This window comes from Rattus rattus, chromosome 3 (assembly GCF_011064425.1).
Source record: "Rattus rattus isolate New Zealand chromosome 3, Rrattus_CSIRO_v1, whole genome shotgun sequence".
NCBI classification, from domain to species: Eukaryota; Metazoa; Chordata; class Mammalia; order Rodentia; family Muridae; genus Rattus; species Rattus rattus.
This window is the reverse complement of record NC_046156.1, coordinates 48,090,448-48,115,918: the sequence shown is the minus strand read 5'-3', so window position 1 is coordinate 48,115,918 and position 25,471 is coordinate 48,090,448. Positions and strand designations below refer to the sequence as shown.

At 38.8% G+C, this 25,471-nt stretch overlaps 2 pseudogenes; both read left to right on the top strand.

Annotated features, from left to right (window-relative positions):
• The first annotated feature begins 12,762 nt into the window (after positions 1-12,762).
• Positions 12,763-13,326, top strand: LOC116895773 (annotated as a pseudogene).
• Positions 13,327-16,622: 3,296 nt separating this feature from the next.
• LOC116895772 lies at positions 16,623-24,924 on the top strand (annotated as a pseudogene).
• Positions 24,925-25,471: the final 547 nt, after the last annotated feature.

The window sequence follows — 25,471 nt, the reverse complement described above, 5'->3', positions numbered from 1 at the left end:
CAAGGAGAAACTGTAATTAGGACACATTGTATGAGAAAAGAATATCTTCAAGAAAAGAAAAAATGTAAAAAATAAAATAAAATACTAGATTAAGAAAACCAAACCCTCCCCCCCCAAAAAAAAGCCTCTACCATTATGTGGGAAGCTGAGGCCAAGAGTTTGAAGTTGGCCTGGCTTTTATAATGACATTGTCTAAAATAATTAAAAATGAATTAACAAATAAAAAATTCCATCATAGAATATATTTGTAAATATATTTTAGCAGTGCTTAGCACATACTTGAATATGAAGGAGACATATAAAATTAAAAGTTTAGTTAGTCTGTTATTATTTTTATTGCTAATAGAAAATCAAAATCAATGGGGAGCAGTTTTTAATAACATAGTATGGAATGTGGGAGATTTTTACTAATTTGATAGTTTATACACCAAGGACCAATGTATTGAGCATTATGTACTGCTTTGGAATAATCGTGGGTGTTGGATGAAATGGAAGTTATTGGAAGATGAATAAAACTAATTCAATCACATAATTTTCTATTTATTCCATGCATCTTTAAGACTTTTCATTCCATTGTATAGTCAAGAATTTCCTTAGAAAAGGTTTTGCCACATAATAATATAGACTGACAGTACAGCCTAACAGTCAAGGTCAACATTCCAAAGGCAGATTGCCTGTGCTCAAATCCTGCTTTTACTACACAAGAGTGCTGGGTGGCAGTTGTCAATTTAACCAGGTTGAGCATTGTCTGAAACTGTGTACAGCAACTCTGAGTGTGTGTGTAGTAGCAATTTTAGCTCAGATTGGCATATAGAAGAGTAACTGAGAGGAAGACATGCTCTGAAAGTTGGTAGTACCCTTCACTGGCTGAGAGTTCAGATGGAAATTGCTGCAAAAGGAAGCTAGTCAGCGTACATGGACAGCTAGACAGCGTAGCTCCTTTCAATCTGAGTGAGTTCCTCTAAGTCTGCCCTCATCTTTCATAGACTTCAGCCTCTTCTGCCTTTCATCATGGACCCAACATAAGCAACACTTCATAGAGCTTCTAGCTCTTCAGTGTTCCAATTTTCAGTTTCTAAGACTGAATAGCTATGGGTTTCCTTGCCTTTTCAGTATACAGACAACCATTGTTGGATGAGCCAGTCTGTAATTTGTAAGTCAATCCAATAAACCTCTTTGCACACATGAAAAGGTGTTTTGGTGTTTTGTTTTTGTTTTTATTTTATTTTGTTTTTTTTATAAAAAATAGCAGCTTGGATTCTAGTGAATAAGATAATTGTCTCTACTTGTACTGTAGTAGTACAAAAATGTTATTCCGTAGGTTCTGATTATAAAGTATAATGGATGTTATATAATAGAAATAAAGAATACTAATGGCAGGTCAGAAGAAGATAAAGAAAGTGAATTGGTGTTAATGGCTGTGGGGAAGATAATATCTGGCTATGAGCTTCAGACTGTGCAAAAATTTATCTGATAGAGAATGGGCATTCTCAGCTGGCCTCTTTGCTCCCTGCCAGTTCTGGCTAGGTTATTAGCAGTGAACTCCCATCGCATGTATTGAGTTAGCTTGGTTGCCACACCCTCCTTTGCTATGATGGACAGATACCTCTTAATACCATGAGCTAAAATGGATCTAAATTTCATCTTTTAGGCATTCAGTCGTAGCACCATAAACGTAAGGAACACAATGACAGAAAGAAGGATTCTGGTGGGAGACAAAACTTTGAGAGGATCTGGGGGATATATTTCTGAAATAGATTTATATGCCATGCTGCAGTAATATGTTCCATGATGAGAAGAGGAGATTTGTATTCTAGGAAATGAAACAAACTTGCTGTTGTTTCTGAATAATTAAAGGTTGAAGAACAGAGCAGTAGACATTTGGAATCTAGCTAGGAAGCTGTGGAAATTACCTGAGCAAATTTCGTAAATAATTGTATGTCCTAGTCTTTTCCCCTGGGACGGGCATATCCTAAGTGAACATAATTATTTCTAACATTGCAAGAAAGAAATTTCCTTCTGTCTAAAAAAATCAATTGTGTGTAACCCCACGTGTTGGAGAGTGCTGTTGTAGTTGGTAAGGTTAAGTGGATAACTAGAGCCAAAATATGAAGTTCTAGTCCAAAGTGCTCTGGACTTAAGCACATCATTTAAGGCATATCCTGGGCATCTTAAAAGACCTGAAAGAGAGAGGCATGAGATGGAAGAGACAATTTCAGTGTAAAAGTTGTTTTCAACACAGGACAAACTATACCCACACCAGAAGGAAGAGAAATGACTCAAAAAATACTAAACAATGTAACAAATATAGAAGCAACATATCTCAGAAATGAAGGGATTAAGATTCATGTCTGAAGTGGAAGGCCTGGAGTATAGGCATGAAATGACTGCATGAATGTATTCTATGACATAATGCAGTATCATTTCCAGTCTATTCAAAGCTGCTCTTTTATTTCAGACACTTAACAGTCCATGTAATACATATATATTACGTGCATATTCATGCATATATACATACATATGCATGTACATGCAATAACAATTAGTGAAAAATGAGACCATGCATGTGAATAAGAATGCGATGGTTACCGAAGAGTTACATCTGCAGCCTTTTTTGTGTTCTTTTGAGACAGGTCTTACTACCATGTGCAGGATGTTCTCAAACTCTCACTCCTTCTGACATGGCCTTCCATGTCCAAAGATTATTGTCATATATTATCATTCTGGGCTTGGCTTTAAATAAAAATATACTTCAAAGGCTTCTGACAAATAGACAAACCTAGATAATTAAGGACGTGTTTTATGGAGTCAAAACGTTGGGACTCTGTTGTTCTCATTTAGTGTATGTCTCTCGAAGTGTTGCTAAAGGGATTAATCATGGTTGTCACTGACTCTTGAAAAGCCATGCATAGGCAATTCTTTACCCCATGTCTTTTCTAAATTTGCCTGGCCCTGGTGCTACCTCATTCTCTGACTAGCTTAACCCCCACCCCACCTCCCAACTACCAAATTGTCTTAGGACGTCTCAGGAGACCTCCACGGCCTGGGCTGTGGAAGTCAGCTTTGAAGTGCGGTGCTCTGTTTCCTGTGAGTGAGGACTGACGGACTGCAGAGACACTTCTGTCTCGGCTTCCTACTCCTGACACCAACAGAGGCAACAGGGATGGTCTTGGCTTCTCCCCTCTTTCCTGGTCCAGCAAGGCACACAGTGAAAGGCCTAGAACTCTGCAGTCCAGGGCAATGTTTTCTCAATATGGCTCCTGTCCCCAATGAGAGCCCACAGAGACACACTGCAGTGCTTATCACTTCTCAGCACATCCGCTAGCCACTGAGGCAGAGCTGTCCTCTGAATCCTGGAGATGACATTCATAAAATAATATGAAGACTAAGCTGGACAGGAATGGTGCTAACTTGCCAAACCCATCCAAACTAGCCAAAGGCCCAAGAGTATAATCCTTTCCAGATTGGGCAGAAATGGAAACTGATTCCAACCGGATACATTGACACCTGGGGACCTGACTTCAGCTGAGAACGATACCGTGCATTGTGGTGGAATTTGCACAGAGGATTGGGACAGTGAGTGGGAAGAAGTGTACAAAAGTAGGACAGGCAAGCCACTCTAGGCCAAGCTCTGTCATGGATCACGGGGCCCAACACAAGTGAATTTGCTGGTTTTCCAGTCTTAAACAAACACTGTAGACCCCACTTCTCAGGCCTGGGCGGGCATCGAGACTCTGGAGGCTTCTCCCAGGACAGTGTCTTTGAATAAAGCAGAGATGCGGGTTCTTTGGGTCCATGTGGTTGCTCACTTCTCCCACTGCTGTCATCTGAGATTCCCAAGCCAACCCTGGGAATCCGTGATTCTGGAAGGCAACCTCTGAAATCTTGCCCTTGTCTCCTTCCCATCAGCCACTCAGCTGCTCATGGACGAAATCCCTCCCCACAGTTGGTGGCCACAGTTCTTTCAAGGCTTTCCCTTCTACATAATTTAATTTCTTTGATTATTGGAAGGCCATAGCTTTTCTTGTTATACTGCCCCACCATGGAGTTTTTCCTTTTTTGAAATATTTGTTGCTTACTCACGTAGTTTTTTTTTTTTTAATGCTATTGGGATTTCTGTTTTTCTAATTAATTTTTAAAATTCCCATCAGATGCTCACTATAAATACCTTGCTGGTTTTGTATATGCCAAATACCTTACCCTTACTTCTGTTAATTTTAGATGTAATGTTTCTGTGAAATAGAAATCTTTATTTTTAATGCAAGCATGCTGGAAGAGGTCAATAAACACTGTAATTTTAGGTTTTGAGTGTGGGAACACAAAGCCGAGCTCTTGGTTTACAGTATGTAGTGATGTTGGTATTACTTGCTACTGGTATCCCATAGCCTATTTCTGACCTTCACCTGCTAAAGGACCAGTGTTTTTACCATCTCTTCCTTAAAACCTGTGGGTTCTCTATCTTTGTTTTTTTTTTTTTTTTGTGGGTCCTCTATCTTAATATCATCTGAATAGATTGCCTTCTTGTTGAAGTAAATGGAGACCATTTCTACTATTTGCATGGAATTAAGAGAATATTGACTCATACAATGAATGTGAAATATTCTCAGTTACTCAATATGTGATACACGCTTTTCCCCTTCTCTGTTTTTAGTTAAGACAGGGTTTCCTGCATTTCAGACAGATCCCAAATTCACTATCTAGTTAAAGGAGTCTTGCCTTGAACTCCCGATCCTTCCTTTACTTGTGAGGAGTGAATTCTAGTCATGTTCCCCCTTACTTAACTAGATACAAGTTTTGCAGTTCATCCATTCCTCAATATCAAAGCAGTTCTCCTTACAATTTCTTCAACCAAAAAAAAAAAAAGGAGTAAAACTGCCTTTCTTAGGCAAAGTTTGTCTGACTGATGTATAAATGAATCTCACACACAAAGTTCTTAAAGTTGGTCTTAGTATAAATATATATATATATATATACATATATATATATATATATACTCATAAAATAGGGCTATTTTAGAAGTGAGTATTATAAATGGTGGGTCTTAAAAGAAAATTCCACACTACTTTATATGGAATTGTGAATAAATTATGTTTGTTTGTTAATTTATTTATTTATTTATTTATGTGATCCATTAGTCTGCATTTTGTTGAGCATCAGCTGCATTTCTCTATATGTGGACAAACATCAACAGTAGGTACACCTTCTTCTCAGCATAAGCTTTGTGTTCTCTCAGGGATCAATTCTGTCCCTGCAAAGGGGCCATGCATTACTAAATAATTGCAAAAATGTGCTAAAGAGGCCATGCATTACTAAGTTATGTCAAAAATGTGTTAGATCTAGAGACTAAAGAGGGACTTTTATATTGAGAGTTCCTAAGGCTTGCAACTTTTATTTATTTTTATAAATTTTTCTAGGGTAATTGAAATATGTTCAGATCCTAAAATAGACATCCTGGAGAACAGCAATGGCTATGACTCTGCTGAGGGTGACTTTAGCTTTTGGTACATTACAGGGAGTGAGGCTTTGGGGTCAGCATGAGTGAGACAGTCTTTATTCTTTTGTCCTGGTGCTTTGTGACTCACGCACTTTGAAATGTGACGTTTCTGTAGGAATAGACTCCATGCTTCTGGCCCCAGAGTACTTATAGGAACCATCCTACAGGGAACACTGTCTTAGCCCAAAGAATAAAATAGGAAACTAATCAAGTTTCACTGTAAAGAGTGGTTTCAGAGACATTTAAAACTGCAGGGAAGGGTCTTGCTAGGCTGAACTGCTTAGAGTAGAGGGAGACATTTGTAATATAAATCACTCTGAATTATGCCTACTTATATTTTATACAACAAGGTTCATGTATGATTTACCAAAGCATCAGGTAACTTAACCACTGCATAGAGTTTCTGGGGATGTCATTGTGTGGAACCAGTGACTTTTAGTCATTTATTCACTTAGCAGAAATGTGCTCAGTTTCTACCACATTAAAACCAACCTGCAAGTCACAGGCATATAAGGACTATAAAATACATTCCTTAACCTCAGAGGTTTTATAATAAACGGGGAAGACAAATAAGATTAGATCATCTATAGTTGAAAAACAGGATTCAACTGTACCAGAATAGAAATCTTTATTGTTTTTTTTCCAAAATTGTTATCAGACTGTGGGTTTAACACAGAGATTGAATGATTTCCTATCATATTTGAGGACTTAGATTCATCTCATACACACACACACACACACACACACACACACACACACACACACTACACACCTAGTTCTTAAGTACTTGCTATGCCTAAGATAGTCTGATGTATGAAAGGCAGCTGGATAGATATAAAGATAACTTCAGTTGCTGGAATGGCCATAATCTTGAGACCGACAGGAACTTGGGTTAACAAGGAATCGTGGTAGTGCAGTAAGGATAGTAATTGAAGGCATACAGTATGTTGTTAAATCAATTTAAAGAAATATTGAATTTGAGCATAAGAAGAGATGGCTAAATTGTCCATTGAATATTGAAAAGAAGTCATGAAATAGGGTGGGCGATAGAACAACCCTTGGGAAGAGAAGGGTCTCATAGAACTGCTGGTTTTAATGCAAATGAAGCCATATTTGAAGGCATGTGTCTGAAGTGTAATAAGGGCAGAAGTGCTCTAGAAGTATACAGAGACAAAGTGTCAGGAGGCAGAGTCAGTTATGTGGATTTTATTTTTCAGGCTGGGGAAAACCTTAGAAAAACATGCCTTAAGAAAAAGATAAATCATTCAGTCACTCGAGCAAACTATAGACTTAGAGACAGACAGTGCATCAGGTAAGGAAGAAGTGAGGTTGTGGCTACAGATGGAGGACTTGTTCCAGGTGGTTAGAGTCTTGGGTCTAAGAAGTAGGGAGAGGGGATGGAAAAGCCGGGGAGTGAGAGGAGGAAGTAGGGGTGGCAGGGGCAGCAAGGGCGGGGAGGGTAGTGGAAAGGGGGGAAAGGTAATGGAAGGGAGTGGAAAGGAAGAGGTGGAAGGAAAAAATATGTCAGGTAAGTATTTCTTAGCCTGATAGATCAATCTAGGTCAGAGGAGAGGGAGGACTTATTAAGGTAAGTTAGGTATAAGAACTGGAATGATCAGAGAGACATAAATCATGAAGATTTGTGCCCCTAGAGTCTTCTACTCTGCTTGGCCCCAAGACAGCACTCACAGTCATTCTGGACCAAAAGTTAGAGAGTACTTCTGAGAGTAGATCCTGAAGCTGCCATGTTGACAGATCTACCTGTTCCACCCGGTTTTCAAATATGTCCTAAACTGCCTCTGCCCATGTCTACGACATCAGTTCCCTTCACTGCCTTCTTTATTCAGTTCTTAAACTAATTGTTCTTCATTCACATAATGCTTTATTTTATAAATCACTCATCTTTCTCATTTAAAACAGTCCTGTGATGATCCACATTATGTTTTATGGTTAGCATTGTATTTCAAATGTGAAGACAGTTGTGCTTAAAGAATCCTCACATTCCTTGCTTTAGCTTGTAAGCAGTTAGCTTGCACAAGCTGTACCCTACCAGCTTCCTTCCCTCTATCCCAGAAGCCTGAAGACTATTCCTGTAATTGACTGATATTGTAAAGTTTAACTGCTGTTATTGCAAGATAATCGGTCACAAGAGTGACTATCGGCTCTGCTTTTGTACGAAAATGCTTGCTTTCTCAAGATAACTGAGGCATCCAGAGATATGATTGTATTGCCATTGTCATTGGTGTTGGTTGTTATTGGTACTATTTGTAGATGTTTCACAGAGTAAGACTATATTGAATTGACAGTTAACTAAAAGCCTCAGGACTTTCCCCATGCAGGGCTAAATCAGTTATATTGTGCTTTTATACCCATGAAAAAAAAAATAAGCTCAGCTCTCGCTGTGTTTTTGTTCTTTTGAAGGTGATAGAAAAATCTAACATGTGCTTAATACATTTGGCCTTTATCAAAATGCTAAACAAAAAACAAGGAGAAGAGAGAGAGAGAGAGAGAGAGAGAAACAATCTGAGAGAGAGAGAGAGAGAGAGAGAGAGAGAGAGAGAGAGAGAGAGAGAAGAGAGAGTTTTTTTGGGTTTGGACATTAATGGATTAGCCTTCGTACTGTTCTTTCAACATCTGGTTTTCTGGAGAAAGCATTATATAAATTCTGTAACTGGATCAAGATAGTCATTTCTATTTTTGGTTCTTAATATTTGTTTTTGTTCTTATTTATTCTGTTGAATGTTCTAGGGAGGCAGTAGGAGATATTTACCTCAACATAGAATTAGCATGCCGTATACATGATTATGGTGGCCCCACCATTTTCATGTGTATTGCCTAAGTTGATTTTTATTCCAGCTCTATGGGGCCCACATTTTTTTTCAGCTTACTGATAAGGAAAATGGGTATATTTCTCTCTCTCTCTCTCTCTCTCTCTCTCTCTCTCTCTCACACACACACACACACACACACACACACACACACACACACATTAGACAATGTCTCAAAGATGCGAGTTTGAGTTTCCTAACTCTAACATTTAAAATGGCGATGGATTATTTACTATAAGGACCTACATCTCAAGCCATCGGTACTTACACAGAATAATAAACTCTGGATGGTGGGAAAGATGATGAAAGTGGGAGAGAGAGCCAACTGCCTGAAGCATCTCTCATGTCCCATGAGTTTGATATTTCATTCAGTCTCTAGAGGGCAAGCATGGAAATAAGAAAATAAAACGTGAGTAAGGTAGCAGGCCTCAAACAATGTGCTGGTATTTGACAGGTTTGCCCAGTTTGCTTTAAAGCTTGGAGTGGTTCCAGTGTTAACACTGGGGTTAGCCTCCTGGTCACTGCACATAGTCTGCTCTCAAAAATCAGTTTTACCATTGTTTCTGGAGAGGACAAGTTAGTTGTGATTCTAAGCATGAATGCAAGGAGTAGGAGTATTCTGCAGGAATAGCTCTTTTTTTTGTTAGGACTCAGAAACCACACAAACATCAGAATAGAATGTTTCTTAGGAACAGTTTTTTCTTTCTAATTAATTCAAGTAATCTTGATCTTTGATGAAGATTCACATATCTCACAGGCCAAACTTGTTCACTGGTTATTTTCAGTAATTCAAAATACAAATTAAGATATTAAAAAGTGCTGTAATTTTTCTGGTTAAAACACTCAGAAAGGAGAAAAAATTTAAGTGAGTTAGTTTTGCCCGTTATTAAAAATATAGATGGGCTCAAGCTTTCTATGCAGACTGAATATACTCTTGAATTTTGGGGAAACACATTTTGAATTCTGTGTTTGTGTAATCCTCACTTCATTTTTCCTGCATATCAAGTTTGCATTTGTGAGGATTAAAGTTATGTGGTTTTAGCTCTCTATTAGATCATTTCTGTGTATGCTGTTTTTTTTTTTTATATCCTTCTTTAAATGTTTAAAGGAAAAGAGAGGAATATCTGTTATTTGTGGTGGGACAGAAGCAGATGAATATTTTATCAGCAAGTTATAGGACCTTTTAGAAACTTATGCAACAGGTACATGTTTATTATTCAGAGCCTTCATGAAAAAAATAGATTTTTCAACTCCCGAGGTTATAGTGGTGAACATAATTTAAAATAAAACCTGAGAAAAGTAAAAGAGATTAAATAAATATTCATGAAAATGCCCTCTTCAGGAAATAGGGTCATTTGAACAGTCTATTCCATTAAAAATCGCTTTATTTCACTTAAATTGGTTACCTCGCAGGGAAATCGAGACCAAAGACATGAATTTGAAATCCCACCACCAGATTAAACACATGGAATGTATCATTAAAAAAAATCTATAACTGATCAGCTATTTTAACCAATATATTCAGGAGTTATCAAGCATACATTTGAGTCTTATCTTAAAGTTACATAGAAATTAGTCTTATAATTATATATAAATAGTGATAAACTGGAAATTATACTTCTATATATTATTGATAATCTAAAGTTGCTTAAAGGCAATGTACTAACAGCGGCTTATAACGATCAATGGAATGTAATTGCCAGTCAGGACACCATGAAATTGTTAACACCCTTTGATTTTTATTTATGAAAATCATTATCAATTAAACCAAATGATCTTGTCAAATGTTACTAAACTTGAAACTTTACTCTTTTAAATTGACTAGGGATGCCCAAGAGTAATAATCTAAAATAATTTTGGTATTTTCACTCTAAATCCTTTATTTTTTTTGTCTTCAGTTCTTTTTTTTTTCTTCTTCTTTTTTTTTTTTTTTTAACTTGAGTATTTCTTATATACATTTCGAGTGTTATTCCTTTCCCGTTTCCAGGCAAACATCCCCTCCCCCCTCCCCTTCCTTATGGGTGTTCCCCTCCCCATTCTCCCCCCCTTGCCGCCCTCCCCCCAACAGTCTAGTTCACTGGGGGTTCAGTCTTAGCAGGACCCAGGGCTTCCCCTTCCACTGGTGCTCTTACTAGGATATTCATTGCTACCATGAGGTCAGAGTCCAGGGTCAGTCCATGTATAGTCTCTAAATCCTTTATAGCTAGTACCTAAATGGCTTCTCAGACCTCTGCTTCTCATACTATAGGAGTTTATACTCTTCTCTTGCCCCTCCTTTCTACACTATGTCTCTTTAACTGGCACTTTTACTGTCTACACATGGTACCAAGTAATTTAGGACTGGTTAAAAGAATCCTAGAAAAGAAATGACAAATGAGATTTTTCTAGCTCACTGGTAGGAATACCTTCTGAGAACTGCAAATGCTAGATCCTTCCTAGCTCAATCACACTGTAATCTCTGGTCATGTGACACGCATGATAGAAGCTGAGCAGGCCACTGGAGTGCCAGGAATATATCATAAAGTACCAGTATATGCTGGCGCTGAATATCTTTGCATTCCTCACCATATCCATGTTCCTGGTCTTCTTGAGTAGGGAGTGTGTTGGAACGGCTCCAGGGTGTCCTGTTCATCTTGTGCACAAGAATGTCCTCCTTACAGACCTACTGCTCCTAAAGCAAAGAACATGGGGCATTGCTACTTTCCCTATAGCCAGGTGTGCACGTAGGATTGAATAAACAATTATCTTAGTATTTCAATTAGGTGGCCTGCTCCAGCTTCTAGAACTTTCCAAAAGCAGTCCAGTAAGATAAGCAGAGAATTTGGGAGTCCTGGTTGAAACGTAGGTTACATGTTCTATTAAGGAAGAAACCAGGATTCTGTACTTCTTCACTGTGTATAATCCTTTGGGATTTTTATTCATCTTCAGCATTTAAGACAGTTTAACATGCAAACTGAGATATAATATCTTCATGTGGAAAGTATACATGTTAGTCTTCATAAGAATTATGTGGGTGGCTGGGTAGGTTTCTCATTGGATAGAGAGACTTGTAGTCGAAGCATGAGGACTGGAGTTCAAGTCCTCATACTCACATGAATACTGGTTGGGAATGCTATCCCAACTATAATCCTTTTCCTCAATTATATTTTAATTGACTTATAAGTAGGTTTTTATATAACTGTCTTAGGACTCTGGAGCTGAACTGTGGGCTTCCTGAGGTAAGATTGCTAGCTATAGTAGCTGAGTTACTGTACTCAGAGATACTATCCTTCAATACAGATGGTGAAAAAATAGTGAAAGTAACTACTGGTAATTTTACGGCTCCGCATGAATGTGGGCACATAGCTATGTGTACCTGTGCACTAAAAATTATGTATATATGCAGGCATATACAGCAAATGCAAAAACATATAAAAGAAAGAGGTTTATTTTAAAATACAAGTTCCCTCTCCCCACTGTAGGGCTTTTAATCTAAGGTCCCTCCCTTTGAGTTCTGAGAGTGTTGTAGAACTTACCTCCAGCAGAAAGACAGGGCATCAAGTGAGGGATAGGGTTGCCATACCACAGGCAAAAACTCTGACCCATAATTTTTTCTGTCTGAAAGAACCACCGGGATAAAGATGTAGAAGAGCCTGAGGAAAAGGAGGTCCAGTGACAGACCCAAATTGGCATCCAGCTCAAGAGTTGGCCCCAAGGCCTGGCGATATTACTAAGGCTATTGAGTGCTCACAAAAGGGACCTATCATGACCGCCCTCTGAAAGATCCAACGAGCAGCTGAAAAAGTCAGATGTAGATATTTACACCCAACCAAGGGACAGAAGCTGCTGACCCATGTGGTTGAATTAGGTAAAAGCTGGAAGAAACTGAGAAGGAGGACCCCTCAGTAGGAGGACCACCAGTCTCAATTAACCTGGACCCCTGAGATCTCTCAGACACTGGATCACCAACCAGGCATGCACCAGCTGAGATGAGGCCCCCAACACATATACAGCAGGGGACTGCTGGGTCTGGCTTCTGTCAGAGAAGATGCACCTAACTCTTAAGAGACTGGATGCCTCAGGGAGTGGGGAGGTCTGGTGGGTGGGGATGGGGTGGGGGGTGGGGGGACATTCTTGTGCAGACTTGGGTAGGGGGAAGAGGAGGTATGGGACATAGAACAGTTAGTGGGTGGGCCGAGAGGGGGATAAAATCTGGAGTGTAAAAAATAATTAAATAAAAATAAAAAATATTCAAAACTTATTTCAAAACTTAAAATCAAGTGAACCCATATCAATGGAAAATGGTGAGCAGATATTTATGTTTGTTTAACTTATTTAATGGAAGTTGCTGGTATTATTTATTACTACAAACCCATGAAGTTAAAAACTAGGAAGTACAGAAGATACTTACATGAAGACCTACTACTTGTTAGTCAATTAAAAATTATAATTTAGGAAAAGATGGCCACCCCAGCAGTGTCCAGTCTGTCCCAACAGATGCAGAGCTTCAGTACATCTGTTGTCAGGCCCTTTGCCAAGCTTATGAGGCCCCCTGTTTAGAAATATGGCATTGAAGGTCGCTGTACCAGTTTGCTTTTTTTCTGCTGCATCTATACAGAATAAGTTAGACCAAATAGAAAGTAATGGTTGCTACTAAGACAACTCCTGAAGGATGCCAAGGTGTCTCTTACTCTTCTGAGTTCTCACATTAAGCACTGCATCAAAGTGAAATCCCCGAATGACATCACAATAAGGTAAAAGGTGAATTTATTAGCTGAAAATGGTCCCGTAAGCAACCAGGGAGTCATCTCTGCTTTTTCACCATCATGAGTGTTTACCCTGGAAAAATGAGTAGCATGGTGACCACATCTTCTCCTTTAGATGAAGCTGTTCTCTTTGCGTTAATGACAGTGCTTAGAGAGCCTCCCAAGTCAAGGCCAAGTATTGAAAGTTGACGTTAAGACTGACCCATTAATCATGGATGACATGGTTGCTCATTGCAGAGAATTGGGAAGCAATCGTTGATGCTTGCGAAGACCTCTATTTAGAAGCACAGTTAGGCCATATGGGAATTGCTTTAAAGGCTCCATCACCTGTAAAAGTTCTTATACATGGAGCAACAATAAAATGCTTCCTGAACAGACAATAAACAAAGAAACACACAAACAAACAAATAAGCAAAATAAAATAAACAAGTTAGAAGGGAGATACCTGGCATAGCTGAAAAAAAGCTGCTTTTAGAAGGTATGGAGTATTAAATGGAAGTCCCAGTGCTCGGTGGGAGATAGCTTCTTATGAGTTGTTGGACAGAGGGACTCTGGAGCACCCCCAGAAACAATACTGACTTCGGTCATTTCTTTTTTGCCTACCAGAACTACATGATAAAACCCTATTGTTGAAAACAACATATACTTTGGTTGCAAGTTATAGGGTAATAAGTTGGACCTAAGCTGGGACCTTCCTTCTTGCTGGCTAGCTTCCTCCACAGTGCTGCATGTTGCTCTGCAGGGCATTGTGGGAGAAAATTCACCAACCTTATTCAACAGCTGTGAACCTGATGAACTATAGCACCAAGTTACTAGTCAAGATATGCTCACTAGTGTAATAGTAACATAACTTATGCTGACAACCAACCATTTTATAATTGGATTTGAGGCTTTTATTTACAGCATAGAATTCATAACTACACTATACTCCTGGCCAAAAGCCCCCAAATAGAGAGGTGATAGGCTCTAGGGAGGAGAGATCTTATTACTGCTCTTTAAAAGTATTAGCATAGTGCCTTCAAATTACTTATGTTTATACACACATAAAAAAATGCTACTCAGTCTTAGAGGAATGTACTTTGTAATGAATGGTATGGCTCTCCAAGGTATTGGGGATAAGGCATTGTAGAGTACTCAATCCTGAAAATAATATATACTTCTTCTTTGACTAAGAAAATCTTGAGCAAGAGGATCTGGAAAAAATGAAAAGGCAGGAAGATATGGAGAAGCTCACCAAATACTGTCTTGGGCATGGCACAGCCATTGCAACCATAGTCTCAGCATCTGCAATTACCTACACTAAGCCTAAAAAAAATCTGGCCCTATCAAAAGTCAAGCTTGGATCTAGGGAGGAGCTCCTTGACTATGGATGGCCTGTAGGAGATGAGACAGGCAGTAATTGACTTCTGTGTTTTTTACCCACTGGTAAGCTCCTCAAGATCCAAATGATTGATCTAAACCCATGGTCACACAGATACCTCCGGTTAAACTCTGTGGTTTACAAAACAAACAGAAAGAGACTATGAGAAGAATCTTGGGCAGAAGAGGGGCATTGCCAGGAGTAGCAAAGAGGCAAGAGAGATTGGGGGTTGAGAGTAATTAGAATGAATTACATATATGTATATATGTGAAAGGACAAATTTAGTAAGTTAAAGAGACCAGGATGCCTGAATGGTGATAAGTGTGATTATCTTTTGGACTTCCAAGCATTTGTACACACAGTCATGGGTGCCCCACCTCATATATACACACATACAAGTATACCTGCACAGATAGAAATACAACACTTACCCAAAAGAAAATCATCAACCAACAAAATTCCAAAGGCATCTGGTATCTTATACATAGTCACCGCCATGATGGCATGAAAAAATATTTTAATAAACCACAGCACAACTCTGTTCAAAAGCTATGAAATTAAAACTTATTAAGAATGAAGCAGTGATTCTCAATTTTCCTAATGATGTGACCCTTTAATAAAATTCCTCAAGTTGTGATGACTCCAACCAGAAAATTATTTTCATTGCTCTATCAGAACCATAATTTTTCTTATGTAATAATCTTCGAGATAAATGTTTTCCATAGGAATTGTGACCCAAGGGTTGAGAAATGCTGAATTAGAGAAATAAAAAGCAATTTGAATACTGACTGGGAGGCAAGAAGGGGACAGCTCTAAAAGCAAGGGGTGTGGGCAGGCAGTTTGAATGGGGGGACCCATGAGGGAAAAGTACAATGAAACCCATGTATGAAGATGTTAAGATAAAACCTTTTATTTTGTTGAAGTGATGGATAGTTTTGTCAGTTTGATAGAACCTAGATCACATGGGAAGAGAATCTTACTAATCATTATTTAGATTAGTGGTTCTCAATCTACGTAATTATGTGACCTTTTAATATAGTTCTTCATTTTGGAATGACCCTGATGCCATAAAAATTATTTTTGTTGCTACTTCATGACTATAATTTTGCTACTGTTATGAACCATAATATAAAGAAATTTGGAGATAGAGGCTTTCCAAAGGGGTTGTGACTCACAGGATGAGAACCACTAGTCAAGGACAAGTGGCATCAGAGGATATCTGTGGAGGATTTTCTTTATAACATTAACTGATTCAGGAAGACCCAATCCACTCTGTAAAAGCTGAGTTGTAAGCATGTATATAGTCACTTCTCACTGCTCTTGACTGTGGAAGTAACTTATTCAAGTTTATGCCAAAATTTCTCCCAATAAAAGACTTGCAACCTAGAATGAAAGCTGATCAATGCCTTCTTATTTAAAGTTGCTTTTATCAAGTCATTTTACCACAGCCATAGGAAATGGAACCAAGATATTAGCTAAACTAAAATGACTGCTAGAAGTATCAGTTCAAGACATCTTTCTGCTTTTTTGCATTATGATTATTTATCTGATTATAATTTTGAGAACACTTTAACAGCATGATTTCTCATGAAAATCTCAAAGAAAATGTTTCCCTCATCTGAAGTTCTATTGACCATGATGACTATTCTTTTCATAACCTGGTGTCATTCTGTCTTATAGGATGCAGTATCGACAATGTACGGTCAATACTGCATTTCTACATTCCTTCTCTGACACAAGGGGCTTTGAAATAGTGATAGAAGTATAGTTTCTCTGGATATCTGGAGTTTCGATGATAGTGATTTTGCTTTTCCTAGCATGGAGCTATTATTTCCCCCAAATAATTATTTATTGACAACCTCTTTTTCCATTAGATAAAATTATCTAATTAGATCCAGAGGATGCTGTAAAGCCTAAGAAGACCTGACCTTGAGGAGTTCCTTGATTTTGTTGCATATTAATTTGCCTGCCACACTTTGCATGAGGGTGAGAATGGCTAAAATATTTTCTAAACCATGTGCTGTTTCAGAACACACTGCATGTTCTTAAGATGAATATTTCAAAGGGGGTTACCAGAGATTTGGGGCCTGTATGAGGCTGTTTGCTTCAAGCTGCTCAGTTTCTTCTTAGATGACTGTTTTCAAGACAGAAAAATTTCACACACGTCACTACATTGTTTTCTGCATCTAGTCAAAATGGAAGACAGGAATTTATATCTTTTTGAAACTTCAGAGGTAAAAATGGATTATACCATGAATACTTCAGAAGGACAACTTGATGGTCATTGAAAATACAGCTGACTCTAAGGTCATACAGGAAACTGGCAAGGAATCGTGTAATGGTAAGAAAGAAAAGTGGTATGTTCTGAGGAGAGCATGTCCAGTTTAATGGACAGAAGTGCTTTTTAGACCCAGCAGGACAGAGTTGCCAGAATACATGATAGAACCATAGGATTAAAATTTTTGTATGACAGTTGTCAATGTATCAGAATACTTCAGAAGAGTCACTCTACAGGGCAGAAATTTGCTCCCTCTGGAGAAACAAATTTCTACAATATGTTTCAACAATTATCAGTTGCTTCTCTAAGGAATTGTTCCATTCAGACACTATTAAACAGTATGTGTCAATTCTTGCCCTATGTTTTTTGTCTGCTTTATCCTTAAGGAGGAAAACAATGACTATGAATCGTTTTCTGTATAAAAATGCAATGCATTTGAAGACTTGAACACCCACAGAGAATCTATTAATCTCCTAGTGAAACGGTAGCAAAATGTTCTTATTACATTGCTCACATACAGTTTCCTCAGGACTTCAGCTAAGAGGATTTAATAGGGCCCTGTTTAAGACTAGAGGAAAGAGCTGTATCTTCTCACAGTGGGGTTTCTCTAAATCACTAAAATAACTCCTGATCAAACTGAAAGCTCTTGATATGCTTAAATATGCTTAATTAGCCCTAAGACTGAACACTTAGTCAAAACATATTGTCATTGAGTGAAACAACCTCAAAGACAAATCCTAATAAGGGCAGAGTCTTTGGACAGAGAATGGGCTGAAACCGTCCTGCCTTCTAGGTTCCTGTGCATGTCCAGACCCAAATTCTGATGTTTGTAAGTGATGGAACTCAACTCTGTGTTCTCCCGTTGCAAGCAACATTTTATCTGTTTCCATTACTTATCATTATCTCTGGTCTCACTCAACCATTTTAACCAATGGTAACAATTTGAAGGCTTATGTAGATAATCAAGTGAGTGTTCCTGACTTTAAGAAATCAGGGGAAGTTTCACTAGACACTCTGAAGCAAAGGTGGGTGCCTAAATTTAACATCTTGAACTCTGCTTCACTATTGTATAACCATGTGTTTTAATTTTATATTTATTTACTTATCTGTGTGTCTGTATGTGTACATGTGTTGTGAGTTTGCATGCTTGCAAATGTGTGGGTACAAATGTGTTCAGGGTTGAGTGTGTCCTTGTGTGCTCACTATTACACTCTCCTTACTATTCTTCCATCTAATTCTTTAAAGTGGGGCCTCTCAGTCAAGCCTAGAGCTTGTCAATATGAGTAGTCTAACTAGCCAGTCTTGGCTTTCAGAAGTTGGGATTATTTTTGTAGCTTAGGGGGTTTGCAACCTCATAGGAAGAACAACAATATCAATCAACTAGATACCCCAGAGCTCCCAGGGACTAAACCATCAACCAAAGAGTACACATGGAGCGAGCCATGTTTCCAACTGCATATGTAACAAAGGATGGCCTTCTTAGTCATCAATGGGAGGAGAGGCCCTTGGTCCTGTGAAGGTTCGATGACCCGGTTATAGTTGAATGCCAGGGCAGGGAGGTAGGAGGGAGTGGGGTGGTGGGTGGGGGAACACCTTCATGGAGGCAGGGGGTGGGGGTTTGGAATAGGTGGTTTCTGGAGGGGAAACTGGGAAGGGGATAATATTTGAAATGTAGATAAAGAAAATATGCAATAAAGATGAAAAGTAAAAGTTGGAATTTCATGCAGGCCACCTTGTTTACTCAACATTTTTGTGGATTCTAGAGGTCTGTATTCTGGGCCTCTTGCATACATGATCACCATTTTAGCTGATGAACCATTCACATAGAATTAGTTAATTTTTTTTCCATCCCCCCTACACTGTCCATCTTAGCCATCATTTTGGTCCCAGTGCCCATTTTACCCGTTTACTCTCATTATTTTCCATCTTTATTGTTTATGTTTGTAATAATATTTTTTGTATATTTTGTATTTTAATCTGTCTTCAAGAAAAAAATGGTTCCCAATCTTTTCATTTTGTTTCTGTTTTTGTGATAAAATATCTTCAAAAGAAACGCAATACGGGGGGCTATGTTATCTTAGTTGCAATCCCACAGTTCACCACTGGGGAAAAGCTACATGAGGATCTCAAAGTAGCTACTCATGTAATATTGTAAGTCAAGGGAAAAGAAAAAGTGAATGCTCCCAAGTTGCATGCTTACTTCTGCTGATACTCACTTAGTTTTTTGGCTTTATTCTTTTGTTTGTTTGTTTGTTTGTTTTTTCACTCTTTTGCATTTTTAGGGCCCAACCCATAAACAGGTCCTCTTACTGAGTCATATAACTATATATATATATATATATATATATATATATATATATATATATATCCATAGGCCAACTTAAGATTAGCACACGCTGAGACACTTAGAAATTACTTTTCAGGTAATTTTAGCTAGTGCTAATTTAACAATTAAAAATTAACCACTCTCACACTTTAGGAGAGAAGAGGCTGTTAAATCCTTAGGGCATTGTAAACATGTTTCTTACTCATATCTGATTTGTAGTGAGCTAGGACAGTCTCTATCATATCATAGAAACAGAGAAGGCTAAATGAACGGAGGGGTCCCATCTACACTCTGACCAGGTTCCAGTCAAAGCCTCTTGAACCCAATTTGGATTCATAAAACCCTGTCAGTAGGAACTGACCTTCCAAACAATGGGCCTGCTTTATCTCTGTTATATTTTATTTAATCAAAAATGAAGACCAGTAAAATTCAACAAGATTAAGTATGAAGACACTATATTCAAGGAGACTGGATTTTATAGTTGGTCAAGACATATGACTGAATGGACTCTTCTCTGCAGTTGAAAGCTAATTGTTCTTTCTAAGCTCTACAAGTGGTGAGTTAAACTAACTTTTGTAGTACCAGCTACTCATAAATATACTGCAAGCATGGCTATCAAAACAAATGGACCTCAAAGGCATCTGTTATGTGACCAAGCACACTGAGTAAGCCATTGACAACCAGTCAGCCAGTAAGCAGTGTTCATATATGGTCTGTGCTTCAGTTCCTGCCTCCATGTTCCTGCTTGAGTAATGGGTTTTCCCTGGTTACAGATAAATTCTAAAATAAATTCATTACTCCCTGATAATTGTTTTTTGTTTCCTGTTTCTATTATAGAACTCGAAAGCATACTTAGACTGAATTCAAGCATTATTTGAATACCAGTGTTTATATCATCTTTAATTATAAAATATTCATAATAAATACCAGGAGATACAATTCTGTTATGTAGAGAAAGACAAACGCTGGTAGGAAAGATTTTCTTTTTTCCTGGAAGAAATTACATTGTAGTAATATCTCTTCTGTCTCTCTTTGCCTGGAGAAACTCCTAATTGATAAAGACTGTATTTTAGCTGTTGAAAATTTTAGCTTTCTTGGTAATTGCCTTTATGGAATGTGTTCCAATTGTAGAAAATAAATAGGCAGACAGACCAATGTCATAAAATACGTGTCTTCATAACTCCTGCTCTGCTCACTAGGTTATCATGCCACTCACCACTTTTATTTCAGTCATCCCCTTTTTCTCCACAGTTCTTTAAGAAAAAGACAATATTTAGATGCTTGTAAAGATACTAGAAAGAAGAGTTAGAAGAAATGAGAAAAATGACTATATCTGTGGAGTAGAAACCTGTTGTCTTCATGACAATAAATGAGACAAAAAAATTTAGAGAAAACAGAATTGATACAACAAATTAATTCCCAAGGAAGGAATTGTGTTGAGGGAGACCTTTTGCTGTATAGTCCAATGGCTTGCAAATTCTTAGCAGTAACTTGTAATTAATATACATCACTAGTCTGAGTTATCAAGAAGCAAATAAAATTTTAAATATTTCTTCATTTAAGAAGTTAGGAGAATTGCATTTCCCTGATGACTAAGGATGTTGAGGATTTCTTTAGGTGCTTTTTTCCCATTCAATAATCTTCAGCTGAGAATGTTTTGTTTAGCTCTGTACCTCATTATTTAATAGGGTGATTTGGCTCTCTGGAGTCTAACTTCTTGAGTTCTTTGTATATTTTAGATATTAGCCCTCTATCTGATGTAGGATTGGTAAAAATCTTTTCCCAATCTGTTGGTTGCCATTTTGTCCTAATGACAGTATCTTTTGCTTTACAAAAGCTTTGCAGTTTTATGAGGTCCCATTTGTTGATTCTTGATCTTAGAGCATAAGCCATTGGTGTTTTGTTCAGGAAATTTTCCCCAGTGCCAATGTATTTGAGCCTCTTCCCTACTTTTTCTTCTATTAGTTTGAGTCTATCTGGTTTGATGTGTAGGTCCTTGATCCACTTGGACTTAATCTTTGTACATGGTGATAAGAATGGATCGATTTTCCAGCTATACCTCTCTTGGGCATATACCCAAAAGATGCCCCAACATATAAAAAAGACACGTGCTCCATTATGTTCATCGCAGCCTTATTTATAATAGCCAGAAGCTGGAAAGAACCCAGATGCCCTTCAACAGAGGAATGGATACAGAAAATGTGGTACATGTACACAATGGAATATTACACAGCTATCAAAAACAACGACTTTATGAAATTCGTAGGCAAATGGTTGGAACTGGAAAATATCATCCTGAGTGAGCTAACCCAATCACAGAAAGACATACATGGTATGCACTCATTGATAAGTGGCTATTAGCCCAAATGCTTGAATTACCCTAGATGCCTAGAACAAATGAAACTCAAGACGTATGATCAAAATGTGAATGCTTCACTCCTTCTTTAAAAGGGGAACAAGAATACCCTTGGCAGGGAAGAGAGAGGCAAAGATTAAAACAGAGACTGAAGGGACACCCATTCAGAGCCTGCCCCACATGTGGCCCATATATATACAGCCACCCAATTAGACAAGATGGATGAAGCAAAGAAGTGCAGAAGTGTAGATCGCTCCTGAGAGACACAGCCAGAATACTGCAAATACAGAGGCGAATGCCAGCAGCAAACCACTGAACTGAGAATAGGACCCCCTTGAAGGAATCAGAGAAAGAACTGGAAGAGCTTGAAGGAGCTCGAGACCCCATATGTACAACAATGCCAAAGCAACCAGAGCTTCCAGGGACTAAGCCACTACCTAAAAACTATACATGGACTGACCCTGGGCTCTGACCTCAGGGGTAGCAATGAATACCCTAGAAGGGGCACCAGGGGAAGGGGAAGCCCGGGGGCCTGCAAAGACGGAACCCCCAGTGAACTGGTTTGTGGGGGGGAGGGGGGAGGGGGGGGGGGGATGGGGAGGGGAACACCCATAAAGAAGGGGAGGGGGAAGGGGATGTTTGCCCGGAAACCGGGAAAGGGAATAACACTCGAAATGTATATAAGAAATATTCAAGTTAATAAAAAAAAAGACATAAAAAAAAGAATGGATCGATTTGCATTCTTCTACATGCTGACCTCCAGTTGAACCAGCACCATTTGTTGAAAATGCTATCTGTCTTCCATTGGATGGTTTTAGCTTTAGATCAAGTGACCATAGGTGTGTGGGTTCATTTCTGGGTCTTCAATTCTGTTCCACTGGTCTATCTGTTTGTCTCTGTACCAATACCACGCAGTTTTTATCACTGTTGCTCTGTCTTACTGCTTGAAGTCAGGGATGGTGATTCCCCCAGAAGTTCTTTTATTGTTGAGTGTAGTTTTCTCTATCTTGGGTTTTTTGTTATTCCAAATGAATCTGCAAATTGCTCTTTCTATCTGTATAAAGAATTGAGTAGGAATTTTGATGAGGATTGCATTGAATCTGTAGATTGCTTTTGGCAAAATGGCCATCTTTACTATATTAATCCTGACAATCCATGAGCATGGAAGATCTTTTCATCTTCTGAGATCTTCCTCAATTTCTTTCTTCAGAGACTTGAAGTTCTTGTCATACGGATCTTTCATTTGCTTGGTTAAAGTCACACCAAGATATTTTATATTATTTGGGACTATTGTGAAGGGTGTCATTTCCTTAATTTCTTTCTCAGCCTGTTTATCCTTTGAGTAGAAGAAAGCTACTGATTTGTTTGAGTTCATTTTATACCCCAACACTTTGCTAAAGTTTTTTATCAGGTTAAGTAGTTCTCTGGTGGAACTTTTGGGGTCACTTAAGTATACTATCATATCATCTGCAAATAGTGATATTTTGATTTCTTCCCTTCCAATTTGTATCCCTTTGACCTCCTTTTGCTGTCTGATTGCTTTGGCTAGGACTTTGAGTACTATATTGAATATGTAGGGAAATGCAAATCAAAACAACCCTGAGATTGTACCTCACACCAATCAGAATGACTAAGATAAAAAACTCAGGTGACAGCAGATGCTGTCGAGAATGTGGAGAAAGAGGAACACTCCACCATTGTTGGTGGGATTGCAAACTGGTCCAACCACTCTGGAAATCAGTCTGGAGGTTCCTCAGAAAATTGGACATTTAACTAACTGAGGACCCACCTATACCTCTCCTGGGCATATACCCAAAAGATGCCCCAACATAGAACAAAGACACATGCTCCACTATGTTCATAGCAGCCTTATTTATAACAGCCAGAAGCTGGAAAGAACCAGATGCCCTTCAACAGAGGAATGGATTAAAAAATTGTGGTCCATCTACAGAATGGAGTACTACTCAGCTATCAAAAACAATGTCTTCATGATTCATGGACAAATGGAATGAACTAAAAAATATCCTAAGTGAGGTTACTCAATCACAGAAAAACACACTTGATAAATGGATACTAGCCAAAAAGTTCGAATTACCCAAGATGCAATCCACAGACCACAAGAAGGTCAAGAAGAAGGATGACCAAAATGCGGATGCTCTCACTCCGTCTAAAAAGGGGGGAAATATCCATAGGAGAGGATATGGAAACAAAGTTTAGACTCAAGGAATGGCCATTAAGAGCCTGACCCACATGTGGCCCATATATATACAGCCACCAAAACTAGATAAGATTGATGAAGCTAGAAAATGCATGCTGAAGGGGACCGAATATAGATCTGTCCTGAGAGACACATCCAGAGCATGTCCAATACAGAGGCCAATGCTAGCAGCAAACCACCGAACTGAGAACAGGATCCCCTTGGAGGGAATTAGAGGAAGGATTGAAAGAGTTGAAGGAGCTTGCAACCATATAAAAACAACAATGCCAACCAACCAGAACTTCCAGGGACTAAACCACTACAGAAAGACTATACATGTACTGACCCTGGGCTCCAACTGCATATGTAGCAGAGAATAGCCTTGTTGGGGCACCAGTGGAAGGGGAAGCACTTGGTCCTGCCAAGGTTAGACCCCCAGTGCAGGAGAATATTGGGAGGGGCAATAAGGGGATGTATAGGTAGAATACCCATATGGGGGAGGGGGGAGAAGAGGGAATGGGGTACTTATGGACAGGAAACAGTGAAGGGGAATAACGTTTGAAATGTAAGTAAAGAGGCTCTCGTGATCTCTGTGGCTGCTTACTTATCACCCACAATTCCCTCTTCTTTCTCTCTTCTCCAGCAGAGCAAGATGCCCAAAGGAAAGAAGGCCAAGGGGAAGAAGGTGGCCCCGGCCCCCACCGTGGTCAAGAAACAGGAGACCAAAAAGGTGGTCAATCCTTTGTTTGAGAAGAGGCCTAAGAACTTCGGCATTGGGCAAGGACATCCAGCCCAAAAGAGATTTCACAGGCTTCGTCAAATGGCCCAGCTACACCAGGCTGCAGCAGCGAAGAGCCATCCTCTATAAGCGACTCAAAGTACCTTCTGCCATCAACCAGTTCACCCAGGCCCTGGACAGGCAAACAGTGACTCAGCTGCTTAAGCTTGCCCACAAGTACAGGCCAGAGACAAAGCAGGAGAAGAAGAAAAGGCTGCTGGCCTGCACTGAGAAGAAAGCTGCTGGCAAAGGGGACGTCCCAACTGAGAGACTACGTGCCCTCCAAGCAGGGGTCAGTACAGTAACCACCTTGTTGTAGAACAGGAAGGCTCAGCTGGTGGTGATTGCCCATGATGTAGACCCCATTGAGCTGGTGGTTTTCCTGCCTGTCCTTTGTCGAAAGATGGGGGTGCCCTATTGCATCATCAAGGGCAAGGCCAGGTTGGGGCACCTGGTCCACAGGAAGACGTGCACCACTGTTGCCTTCACACAGCTCAACTCGGAAGACAAGGGTGCTCTGGCTAAGCTGGTGGAAGCTATAATGACAGAAGCTCGTTTATGACACGATCCACTGCCACTGGGGAGGCAACATCCTGGGTCCTAAGTCTGTGGCTCGCATTGACAAGCTGGAAAAGGTAAAGGCTAAAGAACTCGCCACTAAACTGGGTTAAATGTACACTTAAGTTTTCTGTACATAAATATAATTACAAAATTAAAAAAAAGAAATGTAAGTAAATAAATATATGTAATAAAAAATTAAAAAAAAAAGAAGTTAAGAGAAGTATGTAACATGCCACAATTATCAGACTGGTTGCTTATAGGGACATCTGGGTAGCAAATATATTGTGCTACATATGGTCATTTAATTTAAACAGTAATATTTAAATATCTTTACTAGTCACTTAAAAACTAGAATTTATGATTTATTGAAAAAATTAGAAGGAATAGTGATACTGAATTCATAGTTTCCCTCTTTATAATCAATTCTAAAACATTTCTCATATGGCTAATAGGAATAAAAAGGTTACTAATGTTTTAGAAAACATGTTGACAGTGTTTTATAAAATTATGTGTTAAGTTTGGCACAGATACTGGATTCCTAATTTAAG